General features: G+C 41.1%; 1 protein-coding gene across 5 annotated transcripts in view; it reads left to right on the top strand.

Annotated features, from left to right (window-relative positions):
• DICER1 (dicer 1, ribonuclease III) overlaps positions 1-21,605 on the top strand; it is a gene marked incomplete at its 3' end in the record, with an annotated part of 97,708 nt that overhangs the window by 8,898 nt on the left and 67,205 nt on the right. For 2 of the 5 annotated variants that reach the window (XM_084629950.1, XM_084629954.1), the window contains exons 2-4: positions 12,928-12,993; positions 14,154-14,252; positions 17,356-17,433. The remainder of the gene's footprint in view (positions 1-12,927; positions 12,994-14,153; positions 14,253-17,355; positions 17,434-21,605) is intronic. The other 3 variants (XM_084629952.1, XM_084629953.1, XM_084629951.1) reach the window with 3 other exon arrangements.

Raw genomic sequence — 21,605 nt, 5'->3', positions numbered from 1 at the left:
GCCCTGGGAACTCTGCTGGCATCATTGCAGCACACAGCATTGCAGCATAAGGACCAGGTCTCTGTACCCAGAGTAATATCGCATATGGTCACCTAGGGGAAATGGGAAGTTTTCAATGCTAGCCCTTAAACCGCAAACAATTCAACAAGTAATCTGTCCCCCCACCCCCGTTTGGTAAAAAGAAGACTCAAGAGGACATGTTCAGTGAGTTAATGTGTGCCTCTGAGAGTGACAAGATGGAGCTCAGCACATGGAGGATTGTGCTGTCCGAGAACCTGGATCACACAATCATGCTTTCCCAAACATGCCGTGGTTGTGGTTGGAAGGGATCAAAGTATATTGCAAGCAGCATTGGGGTTGGAGGAAAGGGGGTGGGGTTTCTGTTCTCCCCCCCCCTCCCCTGACCTGGTGCTGCTTTTGTAAAAAAAAAAAAAACAAACACAAAAAACTGGGGCGGGGCGGTTACTCTGGTGCCGGTCCTCAAGCACCATCCAGATTGCTAGGGGAACAGGGGCTTTCTTCAAGTTCCAACCTGTGATCCCAAGGATGTCTTCACAAAAGTAGCAGCATAAGACCTCTCACCCATGGCTCGTGGCCTTACTCACCATGGCTGAAGCAGCAAACCAACTCTTGCAATAGCCAGCAGTTGTGATTATGTTGTGGCTTGCAGTGAAGTGTATTGAGGGGTGGTTTTTTTATTTAAAAAAAAGTTAACCTTACACCAGAAACAATGTATGCACTGTCAGTGCTACCCTTGTGCTTTGCATTCCTTGCAGCTGAAATCTGGTCCGTCGGTGCATCTTCCACACCGGGACAGAGACTTTCCCGGATTAGAAGGTGGAAAAAGAAGACTCAGGAGGACATGTTCAGTGAGTTAATGTGTGCCTCTGAGACTGACATGATGGAGCTCAGAGCATGGAGGATTATACTGTCCGAGAACCTGGACATGGAGGACAGGAAAGCATGCAGGGAACAAGTGTGTGCCATGCTTGAAGAGATGCTGTGGATTATGAAGGAGCAATCAGACATGTTGAGGCATCTGGTTGAGGTTTAAGAAAGGAAGCTGGATACTAGAGTCCCTCTGCAGCCTATGCTGAACCTGTCGCCATCATCACCCAGTTCTACATCCTCCTGCCCAACTGTCCTATGTGGCAGGGGAGAAGTGGTTAAGTATCCCTTGCACTCAACACCAGGGGCGGGTACAAGGACCAGAAGACACCCATTCCCACACCTTTGATTGTTGTTGCAGTGCATCTGTAAGCAAATTTTTTTTTCTCCTCCCACAGTGTTATTAGCCATTTTGCCCCGGGTTATATCACTTTTCTTTGCTGTCTCTGTGGTTGTGTGCATAATAAAACTTAATGGATTGAGGAGAAAAGGCTCTTTTTTCAATCAACATATGGTGGTTGGTGGGGGTGGAGTTTAGAGGGAAAAAAATACAACAGAGGGGACCGTTTGGTAAGGAACAACACAGATAAGTGTCATATTACTCTGGCTCATTGCTGAAACTTGTATTCAAAGCCTCACAGAGATGCAGAGACCCTGGATGTGCTCTTGTATTGCCCTGGTGTTTTGCTGCCAGGTGATCTGCCTCAGCCCCTCATCCCAGTGTACACTTTTCTCCCTTGGTTTCACAGATATTGTGGAGCACACAGCAGGCAGCAATTACAAAGGGAATATTGTTTTCACTGAGGTCTAACCTAGTAAGCAAACAGCACCAGCGAGCTTTTAAATGTCCAAAGGTACATTCCACCACCATTCTGCACTTCCTCAGCCGATGGTTGAACCAATCCTTACTGCTGTCCGGACTGCCAGTGTACAGCTTCATGAGCTATGGGAGCAAGGAGTAGGCTGGGTCTCCCAGGATCATGATTGGCATTTCAACATCACCACTGGTTATTTTGCAGTCTGGAAAGGAAGTCCCTGCTTGCAGGTTTCTGAACAGACCTGTGTTCCTAAAGATGCGCGCATCATGCACCTTTCCAATGTCAGTGAAACAGCCCCTGTGATCCATCAGCTCTTGCAACACCATTGAGAAGTGCCCCTTTCGGTTTATGTACTCTTTTACAAGGTGGTCTGGTACCAAGATAGGTTGTTCCGTTTATCGCCTCACTGCAGTTAGGGAACTCTGTGTGACGTTATTGACATAATCTGGGACCATATAGAACATTGTTGCAACCAAGGTCCTGTAGTGGCACCAAATCTTGTATAAAGGGGGTCAAATAAGGTGTCTAAGACAAGATTATGGTTTGCTGGTTATGATTATACTATCTGTATGCATGTATCATTTTTGTATTTAAAATTATAAGTATTGGCTCTATATTGTCTGTAGTTCAAACTTGTGCTATGCTTCTGGGTGACACCCCAGACAAGTTGGTGTCAGCTCTGCCTAGCCTGCATGATGGCCCATTAAGGACCATCAGCTATACAACTGACTCATTGAGTGAAGGCAGATATACCTTATGACTCAGCAAGGTATGCAGGGACCTGCGTATGGACAGATCTCTGAGGTTTTTCCATGCCATGTGATGGACAGCTTGTCTTTGGGACAAAGAAAGAAAGACCATATGGCAAGAGACTATAAAAGGCTGATGCCTCATCTCCATCTTGTCTTCAATACTGCTTCTTACCTCTGGAGGAACTTTACTACACTGAAGCTTTGAACAAAGGACTGATGACCCATCCCAGCAGTGGATGTACTCCAGAGACTTGATTTAAGCCTGCAGTTTATTCTATCACTGCTACAAGCCTGAACCAAGAACTTTGCCATTACTGTATGTAATTGATTCCGTTTAACCAGTTCTAGCTCTCATCTATATCTTTTTCCTTTTATGAATAAACCTTTAGATTTTAGACTCTAAAGGATTGGGAACAGCGTGATTTGTGGGTAAGATCTGATTTGTATATTGACCTGGGCCTGGGGCTTGGTCCTTTGGTATCGGGCAAACCTTTTTTCTTTTACTGGGGTATTGATTTTCATAACCATTCGTCCCCATAACAAGTGGCACTGGTGGTGATACTGGGAAACTGGGGTGTCTAAGGGAATTGCTTGTGTGACTTGTGGTTAGCCAGTGGGGTAAAACCAAAGTCCTCTCTGTCTGGCTGATTTGGTTTGCCTTAGAGGTGGAAAAACCCCAGCCTTGGGCTGTAACTGCCCTGCTTTAAGCAATTTGTCCTGAACTGGCACTCTCAGTTGGGTCCCACCAGAACCAGTGTTGTTACACCCTACTGCGGCAAACCCATCCACTATGTCCTGCACGTTGCCCAGAGTCACTGCCCTTCTTAGCAGAAGTCTGTTAATGCCTCTGCAAACTTGGATCAGAACAGATCCCATGGTAGATTTACCCACTCCAAATTGATGCAATGCCAAACTGCTAGCGAACAGTGGGGCAAGCTTCCACAGAGCTATCCCCACTCGCTTCTCCACTGTCAGAGCAGCTCTTATTTCAGTATTGCTGCGCTTCAGGGCTGGGGAAAGCTCTTCACACAGTTCCTGGAAAGTGGCCTTATGCATTCGAAAGTTCTGCAGCCACGGCTATCGTCCCATGGCCGCATAATGATGCGGTCCCACCTGTCAGTACTTGTTTCCTGGGCCCAGAAATGGCACTCAACAGCGTCAAGGTGATGTGTGACTGTCACCAGCAACTGTCAATTGCTCCGCTCTGTCTTCCAGCAGGGCTGCTTGCGTGGCATCGCATTGTTCCACACGGTGGCTCCTGTATAGGCTGTGTAAATACTGCAGGATAAGGCGCAAGATGTTTGTAATGTTCATAACAACAGTGTAAAGCTGAATGGGGTCCATGTTTCTCGTGCTATGCTATCCGCGTAGGTAATCCAGGCTTATGAAAAAGGCTTGGCTTGTTTGCTGTTGATTTCAGAGAAGGAAGGAGGGGGAGGTAAGTGCCATCATGGTAGGCTAACACCATGTTTCCATAAACACCCGTGCCAATGTTTTGGTCCCATAAGGCATTGCAAGCCCAACCCAAAATTCCACTCAGCTACGTGCACTGTGGGATAGCTACCCATAGTGCAGTGCTCAGTGTGTCAATGCATCCTCCCTAGCAGGACTTACATCCTGCTGACACAGTGAGCATAGTGTGGACGCAAGATCTGCTTGCTTAAATTGGAGGCTCGATGTCAGTTTACGGAAAGTCGACTTAACTTTGTAATATAAATATGGCCTCTGTCTTTGCAGGTCAAGGCCTTAATTTTCTTTCTTTTTTTTTTTGCTTGTAGCAGTTTTGTAAAACTCCAAAAGACCTACTAGTAGTGGTATTTAACACCTGTCCCCCTCCCTCTATCAAAATACAGCATTTATAATTTAGTTCGTCGTCATATAAAATGGTTTAAATCAATTAGGTTTTATTTGCTCCACACAGAAACAGAGAAGGTTTTAGTATTTTGTGATTTGCTTGCTAAACAGTTCTTGTCCCCACATTTGCCTTAAGCTCCTGTCCGCAGGACCATAAGATTTTGGAGAGTGCCAAAATTATTTGGGGCCTTTCTTACCCCCCCCCCTCCTTCTTGCCATAATGAGTACCTTCTGTATAAAGGAATTGAAGGGGGAGAATTTTGCACTGCCAATAACCTCTTTCTCTGCGGAAGACGAAATCCAGTTGCTTATATGGTATCTGTTAATGACTGTATACATTTACATTTTTTGGGACCGTTCTCCAAATAAGGTGGGGATTTGAAGGTGCAAGGTCATCCTTTGTCCAAGAATTTTGCAGACTTTTGGTGAATTTTAGGTTCTTTTTTTCCTAATTACGTAACTCTAGAATCCAAATTATCCAGCAATATTATGCAGTCATGACATCATAGTTAAGGATCCCTATAGGAGGGTACTTTAAACTTTAATATAAGTGCTTAACACATCCATTCCACTCCTTTTCTCCCAAACTTAGAGAGAATGAGTACATAAAGGAACATACATTAAATATGCTAACATAAAAGTTGTGCGTCTTCCTTCTTTATCCTATTTTTTCCTGCTCCCATGGGGTGGGCTCCGGTGAAGGCTAGGGTAATGCCTGGGTGTGAGACCCAGACCATACCCCCTTGAAATAACTGTGAACAAATGGGCCCTTAACTCCTGCTTGAAATTAATCATCTTTGATCCCAAACTATCCACAACAAGTCATTAACTGTATGGGAAATTGTAAGCAGTAGCAACAAGGTGAGCTAGATTGAAATAAATAAAAGTGAAAATCACAAATCAGGGTAACTTTTTAAAAAAAGAAAAGGAGTACTTGTGGGACCTTAGACTAACCAATTTATCTGAGCATGAGCTTTTTGCATCCAATGAAGTGAGCTGTAGCTCACGAAAGCTCATGCTCAAATAAATTGGTTCGTCTCTAAGGTGCCACAAGTACTCCTTTTCTTTTTGCAAATACAGACTAACACGGCTGTTACTCTGAAACCTGGTAACTTTTTAGTGACTTACAGAGAAAAACAGGTCTCTTCTTCCTCCCTTCCCCCCGAATATTGCTGAAATATTTTTGTTGTCTTAAGCCTTACTAAGGCTTCATAATGAAAGTTGGTTGCAATTTTTAACTTAGGAGAGGCTACAATCTTTATAATATATGAAAAGGAGATCAAATGGGTTACTCGGGATAGCATGGGTGGGATAGGAACACTTTTCCAGAATTCCCTCAAAAACTACATTGAGTTGCTTCTAATGTTGGTTATTTGGAAGTCATTATTGGGGTTAAAGCTTGCAGGGTTTGTGTAGATTGTAGTTTATCAGTTTGTATTTACAGGCTAAATTGATGTCAGCCTTAGAATCATAGAATATCAGGAATGGAAGGGACCTTAGGAGGTCATCTAGTCCAACCCCCTGCTCAAAGCAGGACCAATCCCCAACTAAATCATCCCAGCCAGGGTTTTGTCAAGCCTGACCTTAAAAACCTCTCCGGAAGGAGAGTCCACCACCTCCCTAGGTAACCCATTCCAGAGCTTCACCACCCTCCTAGTGAAAAAGTTTTTCCTAATAACCAACCAAAACCTCCCCCACTGCAACTTGAGGCCATTACTCCTTGTTCTGTCAAGGAGTTCTGTTACTAGCAGTTACTGACATTGGAGCTAGTTTCACAAGGAACAGTTTGGGAGTTATCTGTAATATTTCACAATTCTATTGAACACTTTTTTTGTGTGAAATATTTATAATGTGAACACTTTGTTGTAAGAAGTAGGGCTTTTACACCTCTAAAAACATATGCAGTTGGACTGGAAGTCTCCTCTTACTGTTTACATTGAAAATTCCTGACTCTTAGTGCCATGGGATTAAAAAGAAGAAAAGGGATTGCTATGTTGCTAAACAACTTTGAATATTTAAATTTATAATTTAAAGTATTTGAACAGCAAATATAGCTTGACTCTAAAGGAACAAGAAAAAAATAAAGTACAAAGGAAGTTGTGTTTAAACACTTTTTGATCTCATTTTATAATAGAGTAGTTAATACAAATTTTCATCTTCAGCATGTGCTTTATAACATTAACTAAAAGTAACAGACTCAAAGACTTTAAGGCCAGAAAGGACCACTATCCTCTAGTCCAGTGGTTTTCAAATTGTGGGTTGTGACCCCAGAGTTGGTCAGGACCCTCTTTTAATGGGGTCGCTGGGGCTGGTATTAGACTTGCTGGAGCCCGGGGCCAGAGCCGAAGCCGGAGCCCCACTGCCTGGGGCTGAAGCCCTTGTACTTTGACCTCCCGCACCTAAAGTGGTGGGGTTTGGGCACCTCCCCCCCCCACGCCCCCAGGACAGTGGGGTTTGGGCAGGTTCAGGCTTTGGTGTCCCCCCACCCCATCCTGGGGGTCATATAGTAAGTTTTGTTCTCAGAAGGGGATTGCAGTGCAATGAAGTTTGAGAACCCCGATCTAGTGATTTCCTGCACATTGTAGGCCACAGAACCTCACCCACCACTTCGATAGTAGGCCCATAACCTCGGGCTGAGTTACTGAAGTCCTCCAATCTTAAAGACTTCAGGTTACAGAAAATCTACCATTTACTCTAGTTCAAAGCAGCAAGTGACCCATGCCCCATGCTGCAGAGAAAGGCAGAAAACACCCCCAAAACAACCCGGGGTTTCTGCCACTTTAATCTGGGGGAAAATTCCTTCTCAACCCAAAATGTGACAATCGGGTACAACCTAGCATGTGGGCAAGACCCACCAGCCAGACACCTGGGAAAGAGTTCTCTGTAATCACTCAGAGCCCTCCCCATCTCTGGCATTGGAGATACTTGCTGATAGCGGTCACAGATGGGTCACATGCCATTGTAGGCAATCTCGCCATACCATCCCCTCCATAAACTTATCGAGCTGCGTCATGAAAGAAGTTAGGTTATTTTGCCCCCACTACTCCCTTTGGAAGGCTGTTCCAGAAGTGTACTCCTCTGATGGTTAGAAACCTTTGTCTACTTTCAAGCCTAAACTTACTGATGGCCAGTTTGTATCCATTTGTTCTTGTGCCAGAATTTGGCCCTCAACATAAATAACTCCTCTCTCTCCCTCCCTGATTTATATTCCTCTGATGTATTTAAACAATCATATCTCCCCATAGCCTTAATTTTACTAGGATAAACAAGCCAAGCTCCCCAAGTCTCATCTTGTAAGGCAGGTTCTCTATTCCACTGATCATCTTAGTAGCTCTTCTCTGCATTTATTCCCTTTTGAATTAATCTTTCTTAAACATGGGAGACCAGAACTTCAGACGGCATTCCAGAAGAGGTTTCACCAGTGCCTTGTATAATGGTAATAACATTTTCCTATCTATACTGGAAGTACCTCACCTGATGCATCGTATGATTGCATTAGCCTTTTTCACAGCTGCATCGCATTGGTGGCTCATAGTCATTCTCCTGCTCTGTTGCTTCTAACTAATATATACCCAGTTTATAGCAAAAATTCTTGTTGTTAATCCCCAAGTGCTATTAAATTAAACCTTGAATTATTAAATTTCATCCCATTTCTGTTACTCCAGTTTTCAAGGTTGACGATATCTTCTTGTATGATTCTGGTTGTTCTCCATATTGGCAGTACCTCCCAACTTTGTGTCATCTGTAAATTTTATTACTGGAGTCTCACTTTTTGTACCAAGGTCATTAATGAAAATGTTAAGTAAAGTGGTCCCAGGACTAATCCTTGAGGAGCTCTAATAGTAACCTCTCTATCAAGGTCTTACTCCTGCTCCTCTTTTCCATCTCAACTCCTTTGGCCAGCTAAAGGAATTTTCTGTCTTGTAATAGAGTGTAGTAGCTGGAATGGATTCACTCCCTGAGCACCAGATGTGCTCCTGCAGCCAAAGTTCTTTGGGTGCCTTTGGAATAGCTTCACAATAAAGTGGGGCTAATTGAGAAGGTCCAGAAAACCTGAACATTAGTCTTGCCCCTCCCTTTCAGGATTACCATTTTACTTCCAGTGGAACCTCCACTTTGCTGGGATCATACCAGGAGAGCTGCAGAACAGTCTTGAAGTCTGCCTATCTGCTCCTGTTCCAGAACCTGCTCATACTGGAAAGACTACAACCATATTCAGATACAAGGAGGAAAAACACCTTCAGTGGCACTTCACACAGATACCCACCATAACTACTTCCGCATGTCCTGAGTCTTAGCACTAGTACCTTGTCCCGTCCCCCCATCCCCCCCCCCCCCCCGCACATACTCTTTCTGCTAAACCCGTAAGTCTTGTAATTCTCAGAAATGCTCCCTGCAGTGTACTTCAGAGCTGTGTACACATGCTCCCTATGCTGGATTTACAACTCAAAAACTGTCTATAATACAGTCAATTAAGGGGAAGGGAGTAATTTCCTGTGCCCGTGGTTGTGTGTTGGTTAGTACTCTGTGGTTCCCTTTTAACTGACTGTCTCTCCCAGCCCTACGTGTACTTAGCCTCAAAGCAGTTTGTAAGAATATAGAGAAAGTTAGGGCTAGTTAGAAAATTTTGTACTATCTTCGCTTCCAGAGCTCTGCAACTGTGGAATCCCCATCAATGGAAGGTTTTTAAGAACACATTGGACAAATACATGTCAATGCTGTCTGTTTATTTGGTCCTACCACAGCACAGGGGGCTGGACTTGATGGCTTCCCGAGGTCCCTTCCAGTCCTACATTGCTATGACTCTCTGCCTCTAATGGGTTTTCTAGCCCTATTCAAAACTCAAGTAGGAGTAGAGAGGTTATTCTACCTCTGTTTGGCACTGGTGCAACTGCTGCTGGAATACTGTGTCTAGTTCTGGTGTTCTCAATTCAAGAAGGATGTTAATAAATTGGAGAGGGCTCATAGAAGAGCAGTGAGAATGATGAGGATTAGAAAATCTGCCTATTCGTGACAGACTCAAGGAGCTCAATCTGTTTGGTTTAACAAACAGAAGGTTAAGGGGTGACTTGATTACAGTATATACAGAACACATAGTTAATAATGGGCTTTTTAATCTAACAGAGAAAAGCATCACATGATCCAATGGCTGGAAGTTGAAGCTAGACAAAGTCAGACTGAAAATAAAGCATAAACTTTTAACAGCGAGAGCAATTAACTGCTGGAACAGTTTACCAAAGTTGTCATGATAGTGCAATTTAAGTGCCCCACTATAGACATCTCAAAGAGACCTGACTTTTCAGAGTAGAAGCTCAGCATTTCTGAAAATCAGAAAAAAATTCTTAGGTGGGGGCACTCCAGAAATGAAATTCCCCAAATCACTGGTCACTTCTGAAAATATACGACACTCTTCTGTATTATCCTAGTGGGAGGAATGTTCCTATGTGATCAGTAGTTCGGTTCACAGTAGTGATGAGGAAAGATTTTTCTCAATGTTTGCCCTTAAGCTATTTGCTTAGGAGGCTACTTGGGGCCTGATATGAGTTTTGCTACTGACTTCAATGGCAGAAGGTTTGGGCCCATGGTATTAAGTCTTTACTGTGGAGTTACTGCCAGACAGTACGGGTAATTGCTGACAGAATTTTAGCCCTACTCTTATAATTAGGATGGTATTTTATTTTACTGTATATCTTTTTGTGTACAAAATGTCTATTTATAATGCTAATAATTGCATCCAGTCTAAAACTGATGTTTTTTGGTTACTGTAATACAGTGTCATGGCTTTGTTTTGTTGGATTTTGTTTTCTAAAGAATAATTCACATTTAAACACTGCTTACCTTAGGAAAAGGTTTATTTGCTACTTGATATTACTATGGGCTGCCAATCACCCTGAGTTGTCAAACTGCTGTTTTATTCATTCTGAATGCTTTGTTTGGTATTGAATGGGAAGAATGGAGGTTTTTTTTTTTTAATCCCAGAACTTTTGCATGAGGTCTTTGGCAATCTTAGAAATGGCTTGGTGACTGTTGATATAAATACTGATCCTGCAATTGGACTCATGCTGGCAACCCTTACTCCTGCATGGAGACCCATTGTCATCAGATCAGTTGTGCAGATCCAGCAGCAGGATAGGGGCCTAATGAGTGAATTTTGTGCATTATTTTTAGCATTTCCATGATTCGCTATGGTTTTATTAGAAAATTAGTGTAGCAATTTGAGGGGGAAAATTTTTCTATCAAACTATAGAAGATTTTTAAATCAAGCAGCAGCTTTGATAACTTGTGTTGGAAAACACTGTCATTACCACACTTCTGGAAGTTTTTTAATTCTGAAAATCTATTTTGGCTTTTTTTCTTGCAATCTTTGAATTGCTAACTATAGATAAAATAAACTTAAGTTTTTTGCGTTTTGCAGCATGGCTCTTTGAATTATTTTTTAGGTACCATAATGCTTATGAATCCGTGTCTGCCCTTCCTACTGGCCTGGTGTGTGTTGGCTAAGTTTACTGACATTTGGCTGACCGTTGAGTAGCAATTAGCCAAAATGCCTGGAAGATTCTTGCCAAGGTTTTCAGAAGTGACTGTTGAGTTTGGAAATGATATTTTTGAGTGCTTAACTTGAGCCACCTTAAAGAGGCCTGATTTTTAAAGGGAGGGTCCTCAACACTTTCTGAAAATAAGCACCCTTTAAAATTAGTATAGTTAGGCCTCCCAAATCAATAGTTTACTTTTGGAAATCTCAGCTTTTAGCTTTAATTATAAGTGAATTTTTTATATTGCATAAACAACTCAAACAAAATTCTAGTTAATCATACTGCTAAACTAAGCTTGTAAAACTTATGAACCAATCATAGTAAGTTGCCATGTTATAGTGTTCTTAATAAATGTTTGTCATTCATTTTATCTTTATTAATCAGAAATGACGAGAGTCCTATTATCCTACAAAAATGAAAAACCTACCTCTGCTATACAGTTTCTCCATAGTAATGCCACCGTACATTAAATATCTTCTCTTTCCAGTTTTATCATTTAGCAGTGTCATGGTTTCCCCTTTTTCTTCTGTGTTCTTTTAATATGCTTTCCACTTACTGTAGATTGGGTGGGTTGCTTGTTCAGTGTATGGTAAAAGAGACCTTTGACTGTAAAATTTGACTGGTATCTGCAACACATTGCAGTGAAGAAAGGGAGTAGGTTTTGTAGTCTGTTTTGGTAACCACTCGCTATTGCCATCGTTCAGCAGTGCTCACTTGCAAGTTGTTGTTTCCCTTGGCCTTCAGACAGGAAGGGTTGGCTGTCTGCTGCAACAGGTTTTTGTCCAAGGTTTCAACCAACATCATTTAGATGCTAATGTTTTGTAAGCTTGCTGTTTTGTACTATAACTTGACTGAGTTTCTGGTGTGTGGCCTATCTGGGATACATGTTAGTTTTGGCCTTAAAAGGGCCTACCATGCTGAAGGGCAGTCAGTGTCATGCCCATCAATTAAAATTTGAATCCCCTGTTTTACGGCTATGTAGTGTTAACAGAAGTTGTCAGTGACTTTTAATGAATCAGTGATACTTAGTCCGTCTCCATTTTGTCACCTTAATATGTTTGCCTCCTACATTAATTATCAAAAACTAATACTATGTAGTGTATGAAGTTAGATATTATGCCAAAGGATTGTGGCATTTTTTTTTCTGTTCAGTTTATTATAATATATTTTGACTACCTCTGTGGATCGGAGAAAACATTCTGCTCCCCCTTGTAGAGAGAACCATTTCTATCTTTAACAAGTTTTTTTTAGACCAGATTTAGCAATTTTACTAGAGAGAAAACAATGATTTCTTTAATAACATACTAACAGCAACTGAAATGATTTTACAGTTAGACCATATACTGGTTCAATAGAAATCATGCACATTTTAGACAGTGTGAATGTAATTTGATGGTAACTAACAAATTAGACACAACAGGAACTCCTTAAACTTCAGCTCTGATCGCTAAATGTACCAAGTGATTGTCTGTACTTTCTGGAGAAAAGAAAGGAAAAAATAAATTTATCCTGGAGAAAAGGGTCTTTACATGAGAAAGACATGGCTTAATATGATATCTTGGGATATAAAGTTCAAGCAGTTCTCTTTTGCACAAGAGCGCAAAATATCTGATTTTACATACTGTACTCTGTATTTTCCTGAATGTAATGGACGACCCTTTTATAAAATGAAGTAATAATTGTGTTTGCATTTATTTCACCATAAAACTAATGCATGCTATAAGCCTTTTAAAGTATGGTGAATATTAAGTTTCTTTAAAACTCCATTTTGATCATAAATGAAACACACACTGAAGTTTTTTTGTTTTTAAGGGCTGTAAATCTAATTGGTCTCTAGCAATTACTTTAGCAAATAAAACAGAAAATATGCAAATATCTCCTGAGCACTTAGAACCAATATTTCAGACACTCATTGTCTGTATCCCCAGCCAAGAAAGGATGTGTGATGATTAGATTTTGAAGGACCATGTGCGTTTGCCACAGAGCTAAATCTTAAAATGCAAGAAAACAGACTACCACATGGCATGATTGATTTTTATGAGAGTTCATGTTAAAGTGTTCTCTTTTTATATTACCTTTTAGGTTACCTAGGGTGAAACAAAATTACAGGCTTGGAAACTCTGGAAAAGCTCTGTAGCAGCATTAGAGGTAAAAATGAACACACTGAAGTAATCTTTAGGAATGTCCTTTTTTATTAAAACTGATTAGGATAGAAATTCTTATCAAGGTTCATTTTGTATTTTAACTTTTCAGTAACAGTGTTTAGAAAAATGGACTTGGTAGAGCTTTTTTCTTTTCAGTGAATGGTTCAGTCATTCTGGGAATGCTTACACATTGGATGAATAAATTGAGTAACTTCTGTTGCTCCCTTTTCTCTATGGGGATGTATATAGTTGTGGATACACAAAGTAGAATTGCTGCTTAGAGACTATACTTCTGTGTTTCAGATGCAAGTCTGTGGAGCAGCAATTACAATGTTTGTATTTAACTAAATTCTTTGTTAAATCCCGCTAGTTGCATTTATACAAATGACAGTTAAATATATATATATACACTTTTTAAATTGAACTTTGATTTTGTACATTGCACCGTCTTACTAGATATTAACTAATCAATAAGATATTGAATGTATTGACATGTTCAGGAGGTAGTAAACTACACTCAGTGCTTTTTCATGCGTTGAGGACGTTTGTTGAGGCTCAAATTAAAATTTGCACAAAACATAATTTGAACTTTCTTGCCTTTTTTGTTTATAACTTAGAATTCTTTATTATGTGTGTGAAAAATTTAGCATAATTAAACAGGATACAGAACTACTGCATTTCTCTGCTAATTTTCATTCTTGTTGACTAATGGCAGCCTATTGGTTTCCAGCAATTGCTGAATTTAAAACTACTACAAAAATCATATTTTAAAATGTCCTGGTAAAATAAATCTTGTAATTTATCTTTTCATTTCTTGCTGAGTCTTTTCCTTTTTTGAACATTCATTTCTTGAAATAGTTTTTAATCATTTTAAAAAAATACAAATTCCGAAATTTTTACATCTGATTCTCACTATTAAACTAAAATACTGGAGAATGTTGTCACTTTCACGATAGACCTTTAACACACGAGCTTACCTTTCTTGTGTACTGATATAGATATCTCTGGATGGTTTTGAGAAATTACATAAGGGACCTTTACGTTATTATTTATGACCCAAATATTATTGTCCTTTCTTTTACAAATTCCTTGTATTTTGGACTGTTTACAGAATTTGAGCTATCCTTTAATTCCACGCTTATGTTGGTTTTTATTTCATTTTAGAGCAGAAGCTTGCAAATGATGCAATTAATGTACAAACTGATATCATGATGTCAAAATGCAGTTCAAAGAACACAAACACAGATCTCAGAAATTAAAACGGTAAGTCTGTGCTTTATAATATGAGAGAAACAGATTACAAACATTTATATGCATCAAATTAGGCATTAACATGTTTTATTGAATTTTGTTAAATGGCTAAACCTTTAGAACAATACTGTAAAGGCTTTAGGTTCACAATCTAGGATAATATAAAATTGAATAATCTGTAGTTTAATTTTATACACACACACTTCTTACGAAGTAGTAGCTTTATTTTCTCCATAGGTGCTGACTATGTAAGAGGTAGGTAGCTAACAAATTATAAATACTTACCATTAGATTAGTCAAACTACAGACCTTCAAAATTTTATGAAATGTAGTATGATTAAAAATGTTTAACTTATTTTTAAATTTCAATGATTTTTTGGATTTAAACATTTACAGTGTTGTGAACATAAGCATTATTATGCAAGTGAATTAGACCCAGAATGAATATATGCTTATTAAAAAAGGATGGAGGGGTGGCATGTAGCCAGTGTGCTTATCTAACCTGAAAGAAATGCAGGAAGTAAACAGCACAAAATAAATCAGATTGGATTAAAAAGTATTGTTTTAATGATAAGGCAAAAAAAAAGGTAAAGATTTGCACTTGACTCTTAATTTTAGCTCCATATATAACTTCAGGAGAAGAAAACACTGTCCAAGTAAATCTTCATAGCGGGGAAGAGTTTTTGTTTTTAAAGCTCTCTAGGAGGTTTCACAATGAAGAGTGATGCAGAATTTTTTTTTTTTTTAAATTTTCAGTAGTGTGCTTCTATCTGTGCTACATTTTTAGCTAACCTAGAACTCTGCTCACTTAGCTGGTGGGGTGAATGTATCCTGTTCTGTTCTTGTGACTGCTGGGGGCCAGGGCTGCTCTGACATAAGCTTGAAATGGCCCCAGTGAGCAATCACACCAGGCTGGGACCGCTGGAGCTGGGTGCTTTGGCTACACTGTCTCTGTCAAGGCTAATTCCCCACTCTGGCACTTTGAGTGGGGAAGGTGGGGGCCCGCAAGGATTCTAAAAATTAATACTGGCCGCTCCAAGTGCAGAACCCGTTTGAGAGCTCAGGAAGGTGCACTTGGGAATTTCTTCCTCTGGGGTACCCTCAAGCCCTTTTACCCCTCCCGGGAAGGGCTGAGAAAGAAGAGAGGAGGAAAAAAAAGGGAGGGGGGGAAATCAGCTGTTGCCACCAGCTAATTAAACAATGCGCACAAACCTCTTAAGACACAAAAATCCAATTCTGTTTTTTAAAAAAAGGTAAATTTTATTGGAAAAAAGAAAAGAAAAAGCATCTAGGAACTCAGGCTATTGCTAGATTTTTAAAAGAGCAACTACCAGAATTAAGCACCAAGAATAGCTTTCTTGAGGTCCAGCTTAAAGGTTACAAGCAAAACAAAAGCACTTGCGGTTAGCACAGAGGAATCCACAAGCCATAAAGAAATAAAAGGGATAAACCTAATCGCGTCTTCCGTGACATTTCCTGATCTACTTACGTATCTGGGGCTTTAAAAGAGTAGTTTCTAAGTATGATACGGATGATTTTTTCATACCTGGCCCAAGCTTCTTACAGCATAGTTGCTGCCCTGTCTGCCTCTCCCCGGGAGAACAGCCAGAGAGACAAAAGGGGAGTTTTTTCTAAATTTTAACAATTTCTGGTCTTCCCATTGGTTCTTTTGGCCAGGTGCCCACTCGCTTCCTTTTACCGATGCATAGCAGTGAGACTTTTTAACCCATTACAGGTAGAGCAATTAAAGAACAGCTACTAAGAGGGATTTTATAGCTACTGGCTGGCAGGGTGTCCATAAAAGGGAGCTACTTTCCCTCCCCCTTTCATTTATCACAGCCTCCTACCCTCTGAGCACTCCCAGTAGGTCCTCTGTGTCAAGGAGGCCATAGAAGGGGAATTTATGTAGTGCCAGCTCTGCATGTTCCAGGAGAATCCTTAGCTGTATGTTTAGGGCAGTTTTAGAGCCCCTCTCCTTCGCCCCTTGCCAAGTGGTACAAAAGGGCTAGTGGGGACCAGAATCTGGCTCTATGTATTTTTGTTCTGTTAAAGTGGGAACTTTCCTTTGTAAAACTTACGGACACTGTGTTGTTGTTTCTGAGACCTGGTCTGCATTGGAAATGTTTGCTGGCATATCAGTATCAATTAGGAGTGTGCCAATTTGTGCACTGGCAAAAGTATACACAGTATACGCAGTTGTCCCAGCATAAAAGCCCTTTTGCTGGTATCACTTATTTTACTCTGAGAATTGGTATAAATTATGCTGGCAAAATCACTTTTTTGCTGGTGTAAACTGCATCTACAGTGGAGGTTTGGCTGGCATAGCTATACCAACAAACTTTTTTTAGTATAGACCTGACTGTAGTGTCAGTACTTTAATCTCCTTTCTCATTAGAGATACCACAGTTTTAACCTAGGACAGGGGTGGGCAAACTATGGTCCACAGGCCTGTTTCAAGCCAGCCTGCGAGCTCCTGCTAGGGAACTGGATTGGGGCCACAATATGCGGCTCAGCCCCGCTTCGGCACTCCAGCTGGGGTGCCGGGACGGGGCCGCACCATGCGGCTCCCGGAAGCTGCGCCGTGGCCCCGCTCTGAAGGTCGGGGGCTGCTCCATGCCTAGGAGCTGGAGAAGGGACATGCCACGGCTTCTGGGAGCCACTTGAGGTAAGCACTGCTCTGAGCCTGCACCCCTGAGCCTCTCCCCATGCCCCAACCCCCTGCCTCAGCCCTGATCCCCCTCCCCAAACTCCTCGATCCTAGCACAGAGCACCCTCCTGCACCCCAAACCTCAGCCCTAGCCCCACCCCAGAGCCTGCACCCCGAGCCAGAACCTGCACTCTTTCCTGCACCCGTGCCCCAGCTCTGATCCCCCGCTGAACCCTTCAGTCCCAGCCCAGAGTACCCTCCTACACCCCAAACTCCTCATCCCCAGAGCCCTTTCCCCCTCCCACACCCCAACCCCAATTTTGTGAGCATTCATGGCCCGGCACACAATTTCCTATTCCCTGATGTGGCCCTCAGGCCAAAAAGTTTGCCCACCCCTGACCTAGGATGAGGGACTTCAAAGGTCCTTAATTTGCTGAGACTTAAGTTCTAAATTGTCCACCATTTCAGCAGGTCAGGAAGAATCCGTCAGGAACTCCAGCTGTTGACAATACTACATGGGTTATAGAGGAAGCTCTTCAGAGGCAGGTCAGTCTAACATGAGCCTCGTCATAGTCCTGGTCTTATTAAAATTATTAAATATGCTTTGCTGAGTAACAACAAAAAAAAGCCTTTTATTCTCTCAGTTGAGAAAGCAATATTCTGCTTACATGTTGTATAGAGTGTGTATAAAGGTGATCTTTTTGGTTCACATCTTATTATACATGGCCTTAAAAACTCTAGGGTTTTTTGGTTCAAGAAGGGAACTAAAAATGAGGTTAAATAATTGCACCATATTTCCACTGAAAGATACCTCAGGGAAACTTGTTCCTAGAGGGCTTTTGAGTATTTCAGCTACAATACATTCTCTCTGCACTTTTCTTGAGTTTAAAGAAAACAAACCTGAGATCCAATAGTCTCTTAGAAAAATTTGGGAAGACAAAACAAAAACTCAGGCTCTCTTTCTAGAATGCTTCAAGTGAATGCCAACACAGAGAAAAAGAGTTTCATACAATCATATTACAGAGATTATAGAAATGGGAAGGACCCATTAGGTCATCTAGTCCATCTCCCAAGGTCAACTTGTTTGACTAGTTCCTAAGTGTGGTTATTACAGTTACAGATGAAAGAAACTGACTTTACACAGGACTCTGAAGTGCAATCCAGAATTCTGAACTCTTCATTTTGGAAATATCCAAGAAATTAGTTACTGGGGAAAGGGAGAGAGTCCTATTTCAATGAAAGTGAAACTTTTCCCACTCCATCTGGTTATTGTTGAGGTTTTTCTCCAAGGTTAGAGGGTCTTTCATGCAAGACTTCTACTTAAGTGAAAAACTAAGTTTGAACTGCCAAAGTAGGCTGAAATCTTAGTAAGGATAAATAATCACAATTCTGTTTTAATTTTCAGTTCTTATGGTCAAATATATCTTTGATAAAGCAAATGGAAGTGAATAAATTTTTAATGCCATTTTTTAAATTAGCTACAAACGTATGCTACCTTTGTTAAATATTAGTATTGTGAAAGGTGTATTGTGTGTGTGCCCCAAGTTTGGCAAAGAGGACAATTTCTGCCTCAAAGACTTTATCCACCAGGAGAGCAGCAAATTTCAAAGCAAATAAGTCATTAAGTGTACAAAAATTGGAATAGAATCTCTCCAAATTTTGCAGGAACGGGCATGGAATGCTTCCAGTGAGTATTTTCCATTTCATGGTTTAATGTTTACTTTCATCTGTTGATGCTCAAGTTCCATTACATTTTCTTCTTTGATACCCAAGAGATGGAACAGGATATTATTTTTGGATCTTTCTGGGTTTTATTTAAAATGACGTATTTGGCTGATATATAGAACTTTTTTTTCTAAAAATAACATGGTGTTTGAGTGCTGTAGCGAGAGATAGCAGTTAAGCAGAGAAACTTTAATGCAATTTTTTATAGTTGATGAGTGACTTTCTTTTAAATTTGCTACCTGTCCTGTGGATTCAGTCCTGGAAACACTTTTCTTCAACATCTGAGAGTGTTATTTAGAGGGGAAACTAGAAGTTTGTTGGTAGAGTTAAAAGCTAGGTACTGAACTTTCGCATCACTAGGATTATGTCAGATAGAAATTCATAGATCAAGGTTAGTGACTGCTGAAAGAACAGATTACTTAACTATTGGATGTGAAAACAATTATTGTCTGTTGATGAAACAGAAAAATCCTAAAATGTTTCACAGATTCATGTATGATATATTACACACACAAGAACTATGTTAAAATCATTAAGTTGCAAAGTCAAGCACTGAAAAGTTAGGAAATGCCATGATTATGTTTGCATATGCCACCTTAATTCAGCCCCTTTGTGCTTACATGGTCACATACTAGTTTTTCCACAGGACTCCTGTCTTCATTTAGTTCACAAGAGAGATGGTGCTTATTTACTGAGCACCTACTCAATATTTTGTTTTCCTCATTGTTTGTGATCCGATGCCTTATTTACTACATACTATTCAAATCCTGCTCTGAACACAGAATTATTAATTTTCTTTGGGTTTTTCTATGGCACTCAACACTATAGTATCCAGAGGCTTCACAAACATCAACAAATTTATCTTCACAATACTTCTTTGAAGTGAGGGGATGGTATCCCCATTTTACAGATGAGGAGCAGAGGCCCAGAGATTAAACTCAAAAGTTTCCACTAACTTTGGGTGCCTAATTTGAGATGACTGGGACCTGATTTTTTTCCAGAGTACTTGCATTTTGTAACACTTTCACATGTTCAAAGCACAGTTCCCAGTCTTTCTAACTTGACATTTCCTAAATCAAGTGATTTACTTTGCAACTTTAATATGTTCTTAACGTAGTTTGTTTGTAATATGTTTATACATACATGTGCACACTGTGTAAAATCTATACAGAAAATAAAACACTCACCCGCTGCTGAAGTGCAGCCACCTCAAGAGTAGAATGTAGTCATTTTTAATGAGACTAGTTACTCAAACTGAAATTACAAAGAAAATATTTACTAGGCAGAGTATTACTGAAGTAGTAATGTGAGCAGCATTCTGGAGTGAATACCTTTTGCTCTTTCAAATCTATTCTGGAATCAGTTTAATGAATGGGCTAGTTAGGACCTTGGTTTTACATTTGACCTGAAAGATTTCAGCTCCAACAGCACGTTTTCTCCCCATGAGACTCAGAAAGGGTATAATATCAATATTGCTGTGAATGGAAGTAGCACCTACTGAATCACTACCACTCTTTGCCGCATCTGAGTTTTTCTTGGAGGTCTCCCATTTAAACACTCACGTAACAGTCACAGCCCAAAGTGGTATGGCTGTTACCTTATAAAGGCTAGTAGGCCTAAAATTGGTCCTGTCAGTTTTGTTTTGACGCAGCATGTTGTGCTGCCTCTGCTCTGCTCTGATGAGCCAGCAGATAACTTATACAATAATTCGGAAGTATTTTTCCCTCCCCAAGTTTGGGTTCAACAGTTTGACAGGTTTCAGAGTAGCAGCTGTGTTAGTCTGTATCCGCAAAAAGAAGAGGAGGACTTGTGGCACCTTGGAGACTAACAAATTTATTGGAGCATAAGCTTTCGTTACCTACAGCTCACTTCATCGGAGTTTTCACATTCACTAATTTACAAAGTTAATGTAGAAGATCAAGATTAGCAAATATGTTCATTGCCCACACTGACCTGGCAGGCCAGCTTGTAGCGAAGTGAGACTTACCGGTTTGGCGCCTCCTGCTGGTTGCCCTGGGGATTAGCTTGCTTCCAGCTCAGAGTGCCCACTGCTGGCCAGCGGCTCACCTGCCTCAGACCCTGTGTCCCTCCTGAACCCCGGTGCCCCTTACCCTGCCGTTCTTCCTCAACAGGACCCCCACTCTCTGTGTGTCCCCTTCCAGGGGAACCCTCAACCCTCTGAGCCCACCTTGCGTCAGTGGTTACTGCCAGTCATCATCTAGCCCCTGTTCACTGGGGCGGACTTCAGTGTAATGGCCACTCATCATTGGCAGGGGGGGTTTGGACCTGCTGCCTTTCCCTGCAGCCCAGTACCTCTCTAAGCCTTCCTGTCAGGCTGCAGCCTGGGAGGTCCCCAGCAGGCTGAGCTCCCCAGCTCAGCCTGCCCCTTCCCCAGCACTGCTCTGTCCATGGTACCCTTTGCTCCTTCAGGTAGCTAGGTCTATCTCTCTCCAAAGCTAGAGAGAGACTGACTCACCTACTGGCTCACAGCCCTTTTATAGGGCCTAGCCTGGCCCTGATTGGCTGCCTCCCAGCCTTTTCTTATTGGCTCTCAGCCCCATCCCTCCCCAAAGGCTGGCTTTTAACCCTTTCTGAGCCAAAGTGGGGTGACTGCCCTGCTACACAACTATTTTGACTTTGTTCAGCTGTTGTCTGCTTCTCTTCTTGGTTAGTTTTAGGATCCAGTTAATTCCTCTCAGTAGATTCTGAACACAAGTACTTAGTTGTTGACTGTTTCCAATTAAAACCTTACATTTTTTTTCAGATAAACTGATTAATTTTTTTCTTGGTTTCTAGATACTTCTGTACAATTTTGGTTTATTAAAGAATTTGTTGTTTTTCTTGCTTTTGAAATAGAAACTTTGAAGGGTACAAATCTTTCATTCTTCTTCTTCTTCTTCCAGGGCTTGCTCATGTCTATTCCATGTTAGGTGTGTGCACTCAGCATGCACTGTTGCCAGAGATTTTTCCCTCAGCAGTGTCCATCGGGCTGA

Source organism: Lepidochelys olivacea, assembly GCF_965140295.1.
Source record: "Lepidochelys olivacea isolate rLepOli2 genome assembly, chromosome: 6".
Lineage (NCBI taxonomy): Eukaryota > Metazoa > Chordata > Testudines > Cheloniidae > Lepidochelys > Lepidochelys olivacea.
The sequence above is the reverse complement of the archived record's forward strand: the minus strand, read 5'-3'. Positions and strand labels throughout refer to the sequence as shown.